The sequence below is a fragment of the Octodon degus genome, unplaced genomic scaffold (assembly GCF_000260255.1).
Source record: "Octodon degus isolate 3935 unplaced genomic scaffold, OctDeg1.0 scaffold00003, whole genome shotgun sequence".
In the NCBI taxonomy this organism is placed as follows: Eukaryota; Metazoa; Chordata; class Mammalia; order Rodentia; family Octodontidae; genus Octodon; species Octodon degus.
The window spans coordinates 36,520,495-36,536,772 of NW_004524579.1; positions in this window are offsets into that span (position 1 = coordinate 36,520,495).

Genomic DNA, 16,278 nt, shown 5'->3' on the forward strand with positions numbered 1-16,278 from the left:
CCTAGTTCACCTTTACATTCCCTGCTCTTCCTAGTACCAAACACTCAACACATATCTGATGAACTCTGTGATATTCCATGACCAAGTTCATGCAGCCCCCACACCTCTATGGTCACCAGTGTGAAGTACCTGCTTCCCAAATGGAAGCTGGACGCACCTGTGTGAGGATGGGGAGCAGACCTCCTGCCTTGTGGGGGCGAGATAAGGTTTAAGTGGTCTATGGCATTTTCCCAAAGGACATTTCATGCACCTTTCAAACATAGGCAATGATTTTTTTGATGAAAAAAATACAGTAAATGTCTACAGAAGAGAAATTTCTGTCACCAAGTTGGGGTCGAGATTCCCCTCCCCTACCTCCTTCCTCACCAATATATTGCTTTTTTGAAGTGCAGGAGAAGAAGGCTGTGAGAGACCTCATCTTTGTGCAGTACCTATCCACCCACTCACTTAGCTGCCGAGAGCCAAGACTGGCAGTGCTGGGGGGTAGGGAAGAGACGGTCTTGGGCGTGTGTCAGCTTTCTGTTTCGCCATGAGATGTGCCTCTCTCCAACTTTCCACGTTTCACTGATTCTCCCCCATCCTCTCTGTGAGCAACATTCGTGTTCTTTTGGCTCTGAAAGTCTGAGGCACTGCTTCAACCTCAGTTACCCCCAACCCACTCCCTACTTTGCCCACTTAGCTCATCTCTGAGAAGAGAATGGTGTGGGTGAGGACAGGCCCAAGTTTTCGACAGTGGCAAACTGAGAATCTCTGTACTTGAACCATGAGAAGAGTAGAAGAGTTGGGTAGGCAGGGACCAAGGAGGGATAAGACCTGATTCTGGGTTGTGAGTAATATCAAGGACCTGGCACCTTCTACTGTTGCCATGGAGCACAAGATCTTAGGAGAGTCAGAGGCAGGGCTGTAAGATTGGATTACTGTAGCATCATCAATTTGGGAAGAACCAGTCTATTAAGGATCCCAAAGGAAAGCGAGAGTTATGTCAAAAGTAGGCAAACCCAGCCTTGGAGGACAGGAGGCCTCTCAGCTTTGATGTCACCCTGGGCCTGTGCACATGGTGGGAGCCATCCTCCAACTTGGACTGCCTATGTGCTAGGCACATCAGCCCGATGAAATGTTGGCGGTGTGTGCCCTGCCTGGAATGGAGTCACTCTTCTGCACAGACACAGGAACACCCACGTCGAGGACCGTGTGGGGGCAGTGACTTGGATTGGTCTGGACTTGAACTGGAGCTGTATGGCCTTGAGCTAGTTCCTTAACTTCTCTAGACCCCCGGGGCTTTATCTGTAACATTCTGTGTCCTGCAAGGAGTGGTTGTGGCTGGCACTATTTTTTTAAAAATTGTTAAATTCCCTATGTCTAGCTTTTCATACTTAGTAGTACTGACATAAATAAAAAGACATAAATATAAAAAAGAAAAGTGAACTTTTTTGACTATTGTCTACAAGCCCATAATCGAATATGAATTATTATCCAAGAATACTTAATATAAATTCTTATCCAAGAATACTTTCCAAAATAATTATAACTTACTGTTATATTTCTACTGTACTTTGTTTTTAGAATATTGGTACTTTAAATGTTATATGCTGTTTCTCTGTTTATCTGAATATTTAATCAGAAGGTCAAATTGTGTACAGTGCTGGAAAACACGTAATTGCCACTGGGGTCTCATGTTCTAAATCCATGAAAAATGGAAATGGAAGCAAGAAATGGAATCAGAGGTGGAATTCTGAACACATCTCTAGAAAGCCCATTGTGTGTTCTTCCTTTGTGGCTGACAGGCTTTGTGTGTGCATGTGGTGTGTGTGCGTGTGTGTGTGTGTGTGTTATAAATTATGGTTAAAGAGATACCAATAAAATCTATTCAAAATTACCTTATGCCTATTAAGTTTTAGAAATAAGAGCAAAAGTACATAAATTTCATATGTAATTGGAACAAAGTACATTCGATCAGATTTAAAACAAAACTGATAGACATTTAAGATCTAGCAATATTTATTTTTTCATTTTCCTATCTCAAAGCATGCTTTACAAACATGAACTAATTAACCTTAAAAGCTACTCCTACATGACATTATTTTGATGATCTTTATTTCCTGCTGGAATAATGGAAAATATGATTAAATTATATATTTAATTAGGATCCAAGAGTCTCGGCTATTAGTCCTCAATTTTAACTAAATCATTAGAACATTATTTGGGTTTTTTAAAAAAAAAAAACCCAAATCTATTGGGCAACCTTTTTTGGGGCCAATTTTTCATTTCAGAACATTCTGGTCATAAAGCAAATTCTAGCATTTTCTTCTCTTAATAAAGCACTGTTGTCATGGTAATGTTTCCAGTCCCTCTGTCCTCCCATTGCCTGCATCAGAACAGGCTATAAACAAGCAGCTCAGCTGAGGACCAGGAATCGGTGATGGTAGGAGTAGGGTTTCCAACAGGCTGTAGTACGGCCTTTCTGAAGTCCACCCCCGGATGAGGAAGGCAGAAGGCCCCTGTGCTCCTGTATCTTGCTCACTTATCCTGAATAGCCTGGGATTCCCCTCTAAGCCACGTGCACTATATCCATTACTATTTATTGTGCTGAAGTCTTATTTTATCTTGATCACGTGATAAAAATGAAGTCCTGTTTACCAGGAATGTCATGGTGTCTCTCAGAACAACTTTATCCAAGGACTGGTCATTGACTGATCTCCAGGAAGTTCAGTTTTATTGTTTGCTCTTTATTTAATCAAAGTATTTTGTTAACTGATGCAGTCATTCATTTCACTCAAGTTGGGGGGCCTGCACAATGCATGATTTTATATTCACAATAAAATATTCTCAGAGATATGCATCCCATTCCATAAATTTGTTTAAACACAATGGGATGTAATTTCAACTTGGAATAGAAACATTTTATATCCCAAGTAATCAGAAAAGAGAAATTGAAGGTTCTATCTTAGGTGCCTGGATCCATGATTCTTAAGCAGGCTGTTTCTTATTTCATTTTGGTGTAATGTTCATCACAGATCTACGGCTTGACTTGGCATTCTTGTGTGTGTGTGTTTGTTTGTTTGTTTGTTTGTTTTGGCGGAATGGGGGATTGAACTCAGACCCTTGCACTTGCCAGGGCATTCTTGTTTTTGCAAACAAGTTTCTTTTTGGAGAAAAGAAGAAATTAATTTTGTTTTGAGATGTCCACACCAATTTAGAAGTAGATGACATTCTGGGAGCAAGTGTGGAAACAGCAAAACTGGCTTCAAGAGCTTACTTCTGTAAATGTAGGCAGCTGCTCTGATGCCTTCCTGCATATTACTTATGTATGAAGGAAAGCTGTATGAGACTACAGGGCATGCATATATGTGTGCAAGCACTTATTCAAATTTATTATTATCTTGAAGTTCTATCAGTTGTGGTGCCAAGTGCCACAAGCCTCTTACTACAATGGGAAATGCATTCTAGAAAAAGGAGCCACGAGGAGACATTTTCTCTTCCAAATGGGCTGTTTGAGTCATAAGAGAAATGTTTACCTTGTGTGGCAGTATATTAACCAAGAAAGGAGGTTGTACTGGGAGAGGATGATGCCTTGAATCAAAACCAGGACTTCAGTGGTTCTCAGGACACTCAGTGTGTATCTCAGTACTCTTTGAAACCTGCTTACCATAGTATTGCAAGCTACATCATTCCAGAAGTGGTACATAAGTTACCAACATAATGTCTACCTACTGAACAGATGCTTAATAAGCGTCTCTTATGTATGGGGTAAAGGCTCCAAGCATGATTTGGCTACTGTGGAGGACATGCATGCGCTACAGAAACCCTGATCTGCTGAAATTTGTTTTATATTAAACTGTACTGTATTGCTAAAACAGAATTCCACAGATTGGGTATTTTATAAACAATAGAAATGTTATTTGGCATGTAGTTCTGGAGGTTGGAAAGGCCAAGACTGAGGGGCTGCTTCTCCTAAGGGCCTTTGGGCTGTGTTGTAACAAAGCAGAAGGTATGGCCTGGTAAATGGGTTGAATTAATCTATTCTTGAGAGCGCAGCCTTCCTAATCCAATCAACTCACAAAGGTCCCACCTCCCAACATTTTTGCATTGGAAATTGTTCTCAACACATAGGTGTGGGGGAGATATTCAAACCATTGTACGCTCTAAGGATAAAACTCGATGCTCCAATACAAAAGCAACTTGCATATGAGTACTTTTAGTCTTCACACATCAGACTACCCTCTTTAACAACTGCCCATTTGATTTTAGCCCACTTCCTTAGTGATCTCCATGGGCAGGGTCTGGGGGAGAAGAGGGTCAGCAGGGATCTTGGATTTGGGAGCCATTGATCCTGTGTGGTGGAACGCTGCCTTTCCATGTGCTTCTCCCCCAACTCTGCTCTCAGTCATTTCTCTCCTAGCCAAGGAGGCCAAGGGCATCTCCAGAAGCTCCGCCTGAGTCCATAAGAGCAGTTCAGAGGGGGACTAGGCTGAGAGTACCACCAGCAGGGTCAGTGTGTGGGGACGAGGGGAGGTCATGCTTGTGTTTTCCTTTCAGAGAAGATATGGAGATTGTGTTCAGATATTAAGACCTAGGCACATGAAGGATCAAAGAAGAAGGGTGCAACCAGAAGCCCCAGATAAAAGAATTCTCTGCAGAAACTAAGAGATGAGAGGAATTTACAGGCATTCCTTGTTTTCTGTACAAATATAAAACAATGGAATTGGTTCTCAGTTCATAAGGAAATAGGTTTTACATATGGAAATGCTACATCTGCTTCATATATCCTTGTGTTCGCATAGAAATGGCCAGTAGGTGCTGGATCTGTAAGTCTGAAGCTTCTAGGAAAGGTTTACATCGGAAGTTAGCCACTAAAAATTGTTGTTTCTTAGTTTTCCTGAAGTGATTTCTCTGCGGCCAGCTGGTCGTGGTTTCCTTCCACCTTGCTTGTTACTCCTTTTCATTTTCATTCACAAGTACATATGGCAACCTTGATTTCCATGACCTTCAGGCATTTCAGATCTTCAAGGTCCTCGATCCAAGGCTAAACCTGTCCCCCGCCAGGCCACTAGTGGTAGCCTATTCCTCTTTCCACATTCTTCCTCTCAAGAATCATATAATTACTTGCTCGTCTGGCTACCCAGCAAGCTGGAGATGTCTTCAGCATCTCCTTCTCTGCTTTACCTTTCTCTTATTTCACATTGGTTCCCTACTGTTGTGAGCCTGCCTCCCACATTACCTTCCAGATATTTTATATCTTCCTTTTTTGTTTCCATTACTACTATCTTAGCTCAGAGTCATCACCTTGGTTTCTATTGCAGCTTAGTTTCACTGTTCTGTTTATTATTCTAGTAATTTCCCATCACTGTGACAAAACACCTGAGAAAATGAGCTTACAAGGAAGAAAGGTTTATTGTAACCCAGAGTTTCAGAGCTGTCACTCCACAGCTGGCCGGCTTCATCAGCTTTGGGCCTGTGTAAGGCAGAACATCATGGTGGGGTGCATGATGGAACAAAGCTGCCTAGCTCATGGCAGCCAGGAAGTAGCGTGCTGCACACTTTCCCATTGCTGGGACAATGTACTCATCTTTCAGCTTAACAAGGGAGAGGTCTATTTTCACTCATGGTTTCAGTGAGTTTCATTCATGGTTGGTGGGCTCCAAGGGGTAGAAATAGTGTAATGAAAGGACATGGTGGAGCCAAGCTGCTCATCCCACGGCAGCCAGGAAGCGGAGTGGGAAAGGAGGATACGGCGCCAAGACCTGATCCCTCCAGTGCGTGCCCCAGTGCCTGCCCCAGCTCCAAGCAGGCCCCACCTCCTAAGGGCACACTTATTTCCTGTTGGCAATAAGGAAGGGAGTTGAAATGATGGTGGAATATATACAGTGGGCAAGAAAGTGGTTAACTGGGAAGGAAGAAGTTCCAGGACTCCTTGGGATGACGGACCTCTACTAGGAAAAGGGACAAGGAAGGAAGAAGCAGAGTGGGAGTGTGGATGTAGTGTGTTTCAGTGTGCCCATGGGAGACCCATTGGTGGTTCCTATTTCCTCCTGGGTCTAGGCATCAAAGTCATCAAGAGAGTGGCAGAAGGGAAGGGAAATTTGGAACATACGAACTCAGCTGAGGTTGGCAACTGAATTCACACTGGGGGGAACCACTTTCTCCTTTCTAGCACTTTCTTGCTACTCTGGTTCAAGCTCAGAATTCAGAGGGACTGGATACAAGAGCATGTGTGACTTAAACTAGACAAGGAGGGTGGTGAAATTAAGACTTCTTCCTGAGTGCTAGGAGGAAGCTTGGGCACAATGCTCTTATGTGAGGCCCCAATTGGGGCACGAGGAGTCTGTGGTTTAACAGGATGTTTAGGTCACTGACTGTGGATGGAGCAAGTTGAGTGTTGATAAAGTCTAGGATGCCTGTAAAGGAGAAGAGGAGGTCATTAGAGATAAAGGAGTCAAGGCTCTGAATAGCCATGGAGCTGGAGGTGGGGGGCCATGTTGGCATATGTTCATGATAGCCAGAGTTAAGGTGGACAGGACAAGGGTGAAGAGGTACTAGTGTGCTCTCAGCACATGTGTGGAGCTTAGGGGTTGAGGGCGTGTCACCCATGAAAGAAAGACAGTGGGTGTGATTATGCCAGTGCCAAAGAAGTGTTTTATAGTGTTAAACTTAAGTTCTAATGAGAAACTAAAATTGAGGGAAGAAATACATTTTTGATGTGCTGAAGTGCTAATATAAAGTGATTGATGCTATGGAATAACAGAAGATGTTCTAAAGGACCCAACTTTGTATTATTATGCATTATGAGGAATTTCTATTGTCATGAAAGAGAGATTTGTTTTATGTTAATTGGAGGTGAGGCCTCCCACAGCTGACCCCAGGAAGTGTGCAGAGTGAGTGGCCTTCAGCTGACTGGAATTACCTCTCACAGGTGAAGAGGTCATTTGCCTCGGCTTCATTTCAACCACGGGATTTGGGCCAAAGATGTCTGGTGTTAGATAAAAGAAAAGAAGGGAGAAATTGGTCTTGTAAAAATCTGCTGGTTTGAGAAGTCTTCCTGCTGAAACAGGTGGAAGTCTCCAGAGAACTCGAGTGTCCTGGCCTTTTCATGTCCTGAAATGTTGCTTTCATTTGGCTGTTTCGGCTGGTCTTTGGAAGGACTAAGAAAGAGCAGATGGCTACATGTGCAAGGCCTGCAGGGAGCACCTCTGCTTGGCCCAGTGTGAGGAGCAGCCTGCCGAGCAGGCCCAGAGCTCCATCGCAGCCCCCAGGACATTCAGAGGTGTCCGCTCCAGGAACGGAGGCAGGCTTCTCTCAGCAGGCAGAAGCCAGCACACCCAGAGCTATTTTGTCCCAGTGCAGCCTCTAGTTCTGAGATTTTAAATCTCACCTTTGCAGTTCAGAGCGCACACCCTAAGCTCCTGCCCTGCTCCTCATCGTGAGGCTTCAGTCACTCAGAATGTCAAGAAGATTGTTATGTGTTGTGGCGCCCACTTGCAAGCCCTGCAACTCGGGAGGCTGAGGCAAGAGGGTCACAAGTCCAAGATCAACCTGGGCAGTTCACAGGGACACTGTCTTAAAATTAAAACAAACAAACAAAAAAAAAAATAAATAGAAAAAGGACTGAGGGTGGAATGTGGTGGTACAACCCTTTTGTAGTGTGTGTGAAGACATAGATTACATCTCTAGTATTGCAAAAAGGAAAAGAAATCTAGGTGGTGGGGAGAAAGGAAAGGGGAGACGAAGTCATAGGATACAAAGTACCAAATATGCAGGATGAGTGGGTGGAAAGATAATGTACAACTTAAGAAATACAAGGGGCCGGGGAGATAGCTCAGGGAATAAGCGCTTCCCTGGCAAGTGCAAGAGCCTGAGTTCAATCCCCGGTTCTGAAAAAAAAAGGGAAAGAAAGAAAGAAAAGAAAAAGGAAAGAAATCCAGTTAATAATCATGCATTATGTTCAGAATTTTTGCTACATGGGCTATCCCTACCTAAGGGGAAAGACAACTCTATGAGAGGATGGGTCTGTTAATTTGTTTCACCATAGAAACCATTTTTCTTTTCTATGTACATAGCTTGTAACATTGTGTTATATAATTTAAACATACATGCATAATAAAATTTTCCTTTGAGAAAGAAAACATTGAGTAGGTGCAATGGAAAAAATGGAAGTCAACTACTGTGCAATCCCTCCAATAAATTCAAAACACGGATACAAGAAGTTTTAAGAAATGTTGATAGCTGTGTGACCCCAATCCTCAAGATAAGAAAGCTCAAGATGCCAAGTAGCACACTGTTTTGTGTAGAATCTTCAAGTCTGAACTAAAGAGATCACTTTTCCTATTGTCTCACTGTTAGAAGTCAGAGTTTACAGTGGGCAGCTTTTGAACTGGTGTGCTCAGCACACCTTTTCACTTGGGGACTTTCTCTTTTTTTATGTATTTGGTACAGGGTCTACAGGGTCTCACTACGTACATTGGACTTGTGATTCTCCTCTTTTCAGCTTCCCAAGTGCTGGGATTACAGGTGCGCGCCACCACAGCCAGTCTCAATCTCTGTCTCAGTGCACCCTGGGGGCGGGGCTAGCATGGCACACCGGGGATCGAACACTGGCCAGCCTCTGAGCTCTGCCTAAGCTGGTGCATTAGTCAGCTGAACTCTGGCCAACCCCTTTCTCTCTTCTTGTGACACATAGTCCTAGTGGGGCCGTGAAGTACTCTACCTATCTTTTCTTGTCCTTTGCACAAGGGTAGGTCTCTGACTTTATTTGATAGTCATGTTTGGGAAAGACCTAGTCCCTACCCTTCTGAGCCTTAATAAGATACAACCTCCAAAACTTAGCTCTCTTTTTGCAGGGAGAATGAACCTGGGGCTAGGAGTACCTTGGTAGTCTAAGTGCCTGCCTGGCAAGCACAAGCACCAGATCTCGATCTCTGTTACCACATGCTGTGCTGGCCGTGCCAGCCACCAAAATTGGACATGGTGGTGCATGCCAGTGATTCCAGCACTGGAGAGGCTGAGACAGGAAGATCACTAGTCTGAGCTGCATAGTGAGACCCTGTACCAAATCAATCAATAAATAAAAGATTTTTTTCAAAAAACTAAAGAATGAACCCGACTCCAGAAGAGGCTAAACTGAACCAAGCAAAGCCAAGAGAAAGAGCCTTGACGATATCTGAACTTCTAGACATGGCCATGGCATACAAATGGCACCCCACTATAAGCATGGCTCTGTACTTTGGTTTATTTAACATGACATATCTTGAGATGACTCTGTTGGAACAGGAGAGCATCCTCATTCCCTTTTATAGCCCACAGTGCCTCATGGGGTTGACGGATGAATAGAGTTAGCCACTTTTTCTACTGACAGGCACTTGGGTTGCCTCCATTATTGTGACATTTGAAAGGCACATGGCACTTCATATTTTCCAGTGCAGATAGTCTTAGGAGGTGGTACTAGTGGATTAATGAGCACATCTCAAAGTAAGCAGCAGTATTTTCCATAGGAAGGAATGTGGGAAGTCTTGTTTCCTCCCTATGTTGCCACCCACACACTATGTTGTCCATCTTTGATTTATTTTCTCACTTGCATTTTCTCTCCTCCTAAGGTTTGTTCTCCTCAGAAAAGCAAAGCAACTCCTCACTTCTACCCATGGCCCTGACAGATAAGACCGTGAATGTAATGACGTGATGTAAATTCACAAAGATACTGGTGAACAGAATTTAGAGTCTCTTAGGAACTCATTCTGCCATAATCACCAGGATTGAAGGAATAAATAGACCACAGAATCAAAAGTATCTATCTCCAAAGAAGTAAGAGTAGGGGAATGGGGGGATAGAACACAAACAGTTATGTTTGAAGACAAAGATGGAAAAACCCTTAGAGAAAAGACAGGATGCCCGTCTCCTGGCCCCCGGCCAGGACATTGCTATGGTTAGTTTCAAGCACTAACTCATATATTCTGAGGGCTCCAGTGGTAATAAAGGTGCACTTCCAGTATGGGAATCTTCTCTTTCTTCTCCATATGTATCTTCTGGAGATTAAATAATCTTCTGCTCCTTCCTCTGTTTTACCTGCCAACGTACACAGCAGAAAGCCAGCCTAACATTAGTATCAGTGTTGGAACCTTTCACTCAAGTCATTTAATGAGTTTGTCTTGTCCTGCTTTTAATACAGATAATAAACCTAAAAAAATCCTTTGGCAACATCTGAAAATTTTTGCTAGTAAAAAGAGTTCTGAAGTGAAAAGCCATATTTTTCTAACTTTTAAATTAATTAGAAATTTTTCAGGTTACCAAAAAATTATACTTTTTAAATGAAAGGTCAATGAGCTCATCATGATTTTTAATTTAAGAATCTGTTTTTAGAATTTCTACCATAAAGTTGAAGGACATTATTTATCTCGCATCTAGAAAGTGAAAACACAAAGGAAGTAGGAAAAGTCAAATAATTTTCCTCACTTACCAAAATTAAACTCAGATAACAGAGTATTTGTAACCCAAAAGAATAAATACTGAAATTTATGACCACACTTATTGCCAGTACCAGGAACTGAACTTGCGACCTTGTACTTGCCTCTCTCCCCAACCCTAAGTTACGAATCTTGAGATGAAGTAGGGATGCCAGACTAACAGGATGGATTCCAGATATAATCACGTGTCTTAACTAGAAGGTGTCAGAGATTTGGCTTCAGGTGTAGGGAAGAAGGTGACATGACGGCCTCAGCAGAGGACTCTGATGACACTGCTGACCTGCAAGACCAAGACCAAGGCAGGGACATCCCTGAGTCTCTTAGGAATCGCCAGTGTTTGGGAACCCATTCTGCCATAATCACCGCGATTGAAAGAGCAGGCCATAGAAGCAAAATAGCTCATCTTCAAGGCAGTAAGAGTAGGAGAGGCACACATGGGATTTAGCTCCGGATGCCAGAAAAGGCACGAACCCTGGTTATTCTTTCCTCCCTCCGGAGAGTTCACAGCACCTGGGTTTGGGCCCAGTGATGCTGATTTTGAACTTCTGACTTCCCAAAGTATAAGATAATACATTTTTTGCTTTTTTAATCTCCTGAATTTGTGGAAATTTGTGACACTGGCCATATGAAAGCAATCAGTAGGTTGTCTAGTTTCTAGAAAATAGAAACTTGGTATTTAATTTTGAAGTTTTAAGTTCTGTTTAAATTTTTCAGTTTTAAATGAGTTAATGGGGATGGATAAGAATCTAAATTTTTTATTAAAAGAACAAAATTGGCTCTGCTTTTTTAGGCAAAAAAAATCCTTTAACTGCTTTGAATTTCAAGTGCTTCATTTGTAAAATAAGTCTATAGAGATTCCTAACCAGATGGCTATTTCTGTTGAAATATATTGCTAGGTTTGCAGTACATAAGGGAAATTCACCCTGCAAGGGCCCATTTATTTGCTTTAGCTGCAATAATTATGAGTAGCAAAAATCTCACAACTTCAGTGGTTACAACGGTAAATACTTGTTTCCAGTTTATGCAGTAAGTTGAGAGCTGTACTTCAGGTGACCCTGCTCTAGGCTGTAGGTCAGGCATCTTCATTAAGGCTTAAGAAGCCACTCTTAGTTAGAATATAACATTCATGTGGGGAAAATCAGGAGCTCCAAACAGGGCAGAATCCTGCAAAGCCTCAGGATCTCTGTTTAGAATTGGCCACCCTGGCACTTCTGTTCATTTGCCAAATGCCATGTAAGCTAAGAGGCCAAGTGTACTATCAGTGGACAGGACTATCTCTCAGAGGTAGGGAAGTGATTACTGGCTGAGATTACTGTGGTCTTCCATACCCTTCCACACTGAAAAGTTTAGCTAAAACCAAAGAATGAGGGAGCAGTTGGAGAATAATTGTTGTATCATCCCTGCTGGCAACATGGACCTTTCAGATAGTAGCTGATACAGATAGTCTTTATATAGACCCTCAAATAGGGCAGCTGTGGTTCCAGAGTGGCCCTGTGTCCTGGTTCTTAGCAGAAGCAAATGCAAGCCCACTTTGGATTTCTGTCGAATAAGATTAAATAAATGAAATGAGGGGCTGGGGAGATAGCTCAGCTGTGTAAATGCCTGCCGGGCAAGTGCAAAGACCTGGGTTTGATGCCATGCCTGCCCCCATGTTGTGTTGTCCACCAAAACTGGGCATGGTGGCACATGCCTGTAATCCCAGTGCTGGAGAGGCTGAGACAGGAGGATCACTATAGTTCTGAGCTCTGTATCAAGACCCTGTACCAAATATGCTGGTGTCTTTCTTTTCTTTTTTTTTTTTTTTTCAGAACTGCGGATTGAACTCAGGCCCTTGCGTTTGCCAGGCAAGCACTTATTCTACAGAGCTATTTCCCCAGCGCCGCCCCACTCCCGTACCAAATAAATAAATAAATAAATACTAAAAAAATAGACGAAATGACAGCCAAATGAATTGCTAATAAATAAATATGGAACAGAATCACTGTATCATCAGAAACAATAGAAGGCACAATTTTTAATGTTAGAATTAACGAAATTCAAACTAATTGATTATAAAATGTTTAATGAAATAAAAATATATAACCAAAGAGGATGAGCCTGGTTTTCCTATAGTTTTGCTACCAAAACCAAGTGAGAATTATTACTTTGATTTGAAAGGGGCTTATATACAACTTTTAAATATAAATGTGGAGTTACAAACTCAATTGATGGATTAAACAACAAATTAGACTCAGCAAAATAATTTTTTAGCAAAGTGGAAAAGAAATTTGAATAAGTCCCTTGAAAGGGAGCACAGAGATGGAACCGTAAAGCAGGAAGCAGGGCAGGGGATATGAGGCTGGAAGGGGCAGGGCGAGCACGCAGTTAGCTGGGGTCTCAGAGTGACAGGCTAGAGACAATGGAGAAAAAGAATATTTCAAGGGATATTTTCCAGAAATGATGAAAGGTATATCAGGCAGGATAAAGAAAGCAACCTATAGACAAAGTATGGAAAGTGCAGAACAACAAGAACCAGTCAAAGGTAAAGGAAACGGTTTACAGAGCAACAATAATTAGATTGAGGGCCAGCCATCATCAACAATGGAAGCTAGAAATCAGAAAAGCAACATTTTTAAAGTACAGAGAATGAGACAGATAAAACTGAGTAGGGCTGGCCAAATAGTTCAGCAGATTAAAGTGTCTGCAAGCAGGTACAGGGGCCCGGGGTTTGATCCCCAGACCTGTCGTGCTGGCCCCGCCCCTGGGACTGGCTGAGACAGCAATCGAGACTGGGCGTGGTGGCGAGGGCTTGTAATCCCAGCTCGTGGGAAGCTGTAAACAGGTGGATCACTACAAGTCTGATCTAGTAGTGAGACCCTGAGCATCCTGTAGACCCTTCCCTAAAATTAAAAAAAAAAAGACTGAGTATTTTTTTTTTTTGAAGAATGCCTTGTCTACCAGCACTTCTCAAAAGAAATGGATTATAAACTTGAGATTTAAAAGTGATAGGGGGTGGGTGAAATTGATCAGTGATGCAAGTCACATTCAGAACACTTGGGGCCGGGGAGATGGCTCAGTGGAATAAGTGCTTCCCTGGCAAGCGCAAGGGCCTGAGTTCAATCCCTGGTTCCGCCAAAACAATAAAAATAAATAGAGTTTATTTCAGAACACTTATATTCTGCCATAGTCCACAAAAACTTCAAATCTTCTCCTAACACACAATTTCATCATCTGCCATGGATGAGGGTAGACATTTTCAGATAAACAAAAACTGAGTCTATCACCAATGGCACTTATAAAATAAATTTTAGAAGATGTCCCCTGGAAAAGGGAGAATGGTGCTAAAGCAGTATCTAAGAATCAACAAACAATCCTTAGGCAAAAGCTGAAGAACATATTGATGAAGCTTTAAAAAACTAGCAAGCTTTAGAAGATCTAATGTGGTGGTTTAAAAAAGAAAGAAAGAGACTGAAGGCGTAGTTCACTGGTAAATCCTTTGCTTAGCACTTGGAGGTTCCAGGCTCTATTCCCCAGTTGGAAAAACAAACAAAAACTGGATATGAAAACAATGTTTAAACTTTCCTTGTGTTGTTCGGCTGAAGGATTACGATGTTAATTTTCAATTGGTCACCTTAGGCATACATGGAAAATGTCAAGTACAGCCAGGAGAGGACAGGAGTGCAGTGATTAAGCTAGACACACACACTTAAATACTGCAAGTTTCTCTCACATGAAAAAGCCAAAATATAAACAAAGAACAAAGCAAGAGATGGATAATAAGAAATAGTAAATAGCTCTTTTCCAAAAGGGAAAGGAGCCAAGAGAGGCAGGGCAGGAGGAGATTGCGGAGGGAAAGAAGATGAAAACAAGAATTGAGATGCATTATGTATCCGTCCCAACTCCCCATAAGGAATGAATTGTTGTGTTCTACAAACGTGTACCAATAAAAATAAAAAGTAATGCGTTGATTAGTATGCCAGTCAGAAGAAGAAAACAAATACAATAAGGAAACAAAATTCAATATAATGAAGTTGCTCAGTTAAAAGGTTCATTAAAAATTATAATAGTAAAAATGTGGAAACAAATTCAGATACTTTATTATCCATAATGATTTTTAAAAAGGAAGCCTCCAATACAGCATTACAAAGCTAGTTTTTTTAAAAAATTGGACAAAATAGAAATCGTACATCTATATCTCATGTAATATTTCATTATTTTTAGAACACGAGAATGAATAATACTACATATGAATTGATAAGAATGCAGTATATTTAATTTTTAAATTTAAAATACTTTGATTAGTATGTGCTTAGAGCACATAATGATTACATTTGTCACGGGGAGTGGATACATGTACCTAACACACCTTAATTCTTTTTATTACCCCTTTCCCTCTTTCCTTTCTTTACTTTATCCATCGCTAGACCCCCTTCACATTTGCAAAAAGTCTCCCTGTCTCCTATCACTGCTCTCCTGTCGTGCTCTTTAAGTTATGCATACTTTGAATTTCTCACATAAGAGAAATCACGCAATATTTAAACTTGTGTATGTGATTCATTTCACTTAGCCTTATGGCCTCAAGGTGCATCTATTTTCCTACAAACGACTCAAAACTATGCTTTATGGCAAAGCACTACTCCTTGTATATAAAGACCACATTTTCTTTAAGCATTCAACTATCAATGGACATACACTTCCAATAGTTAGCTGTGATGAGTTGCGCTGCTATAAACACGGCAGGAATTTATCACTGCAATATAATGTCTATTTCTTTCAGGAAAATATCTAGAAGGGGGAATCATTAGGTCAAATAGAGTTTTGTTTTTTTGTTTTGTTTTGCTTTTCTTGAGGAATCTCCACAATGATTTCCATAGTGGTTGTGCTAGTTTAAATTCCCACCAACAGTGTAGATGGGCTCCTCAATCTTTCCTCAGCCTCACCAGCAGTTGTTATTACTGTATTTGATTTGATGGTACCCATTCTTTCTGAAGTAAGTCGGTAGTTCAGTATCATTATAATTTACATTCTCTAATGACCAGTGATGTTGAACATTTTTTCATGTACGTATTGGCCATTTGTTCTTCTGAGAAGTACAGTTGCCAATTTTTTATTGGGTCTTTTATGTGGGATGACCTAGCTTTTTGCGTTCTTGATATATTCTAAATATTAGTGATCTGTGGAGTATCTGGCAAATTTTTGGTCCCATTTTGTAGATTGTCTTTTCACTCTATTGCTTCCTTTACTATGCAGAAGCTTGTTAACTTGACAGAATTCCATTTGTTGATTCTTGACATCATTTCTTTGTAGGTGGGATTTTGTTCAGAAAGTCTCTGCTTGCATCTACGTCTTCAACAATTTTAGCCATGTTATCTTCCTGCAGATTTGGTGTTTCTGTTTTATTTTAATTTTTTAAATTTAAATTTATGTATTGTACCAAATACATCAATGCAGCTCAGACTCATAGTCATCCTCCTGTTTTAGTCTCCCCAGTGCTGGGATTACAGGCGTGCGCCACCACACCCGTTCTCAGTGGCCAGCATTGTGTGCCCCAGGTGTGGCCAGCACAGCATGCGATGCGGGGGATCAAATCTGGTCCTTGCACTTGCCAGGGAGACTCTTATATTGCTAAGCTAGCTCCACAGCCCCGATTCTGTTTTAATATCTAGCTCTTGGAGCCATTTTGATTTTTAGTACACGGTGAGAGTTACGGACCTAGAGTCAATCTTCTGATGTGAATAGCCATTTTTCCCACCACTGTTTCTTAAAGAGGCTATATTTCCTCCAGTGTGTGTTTTTTTGGCTCCTTTGTCAAAGATCAGATGGTTGAATGTACCCAAGTTGGCTTCTA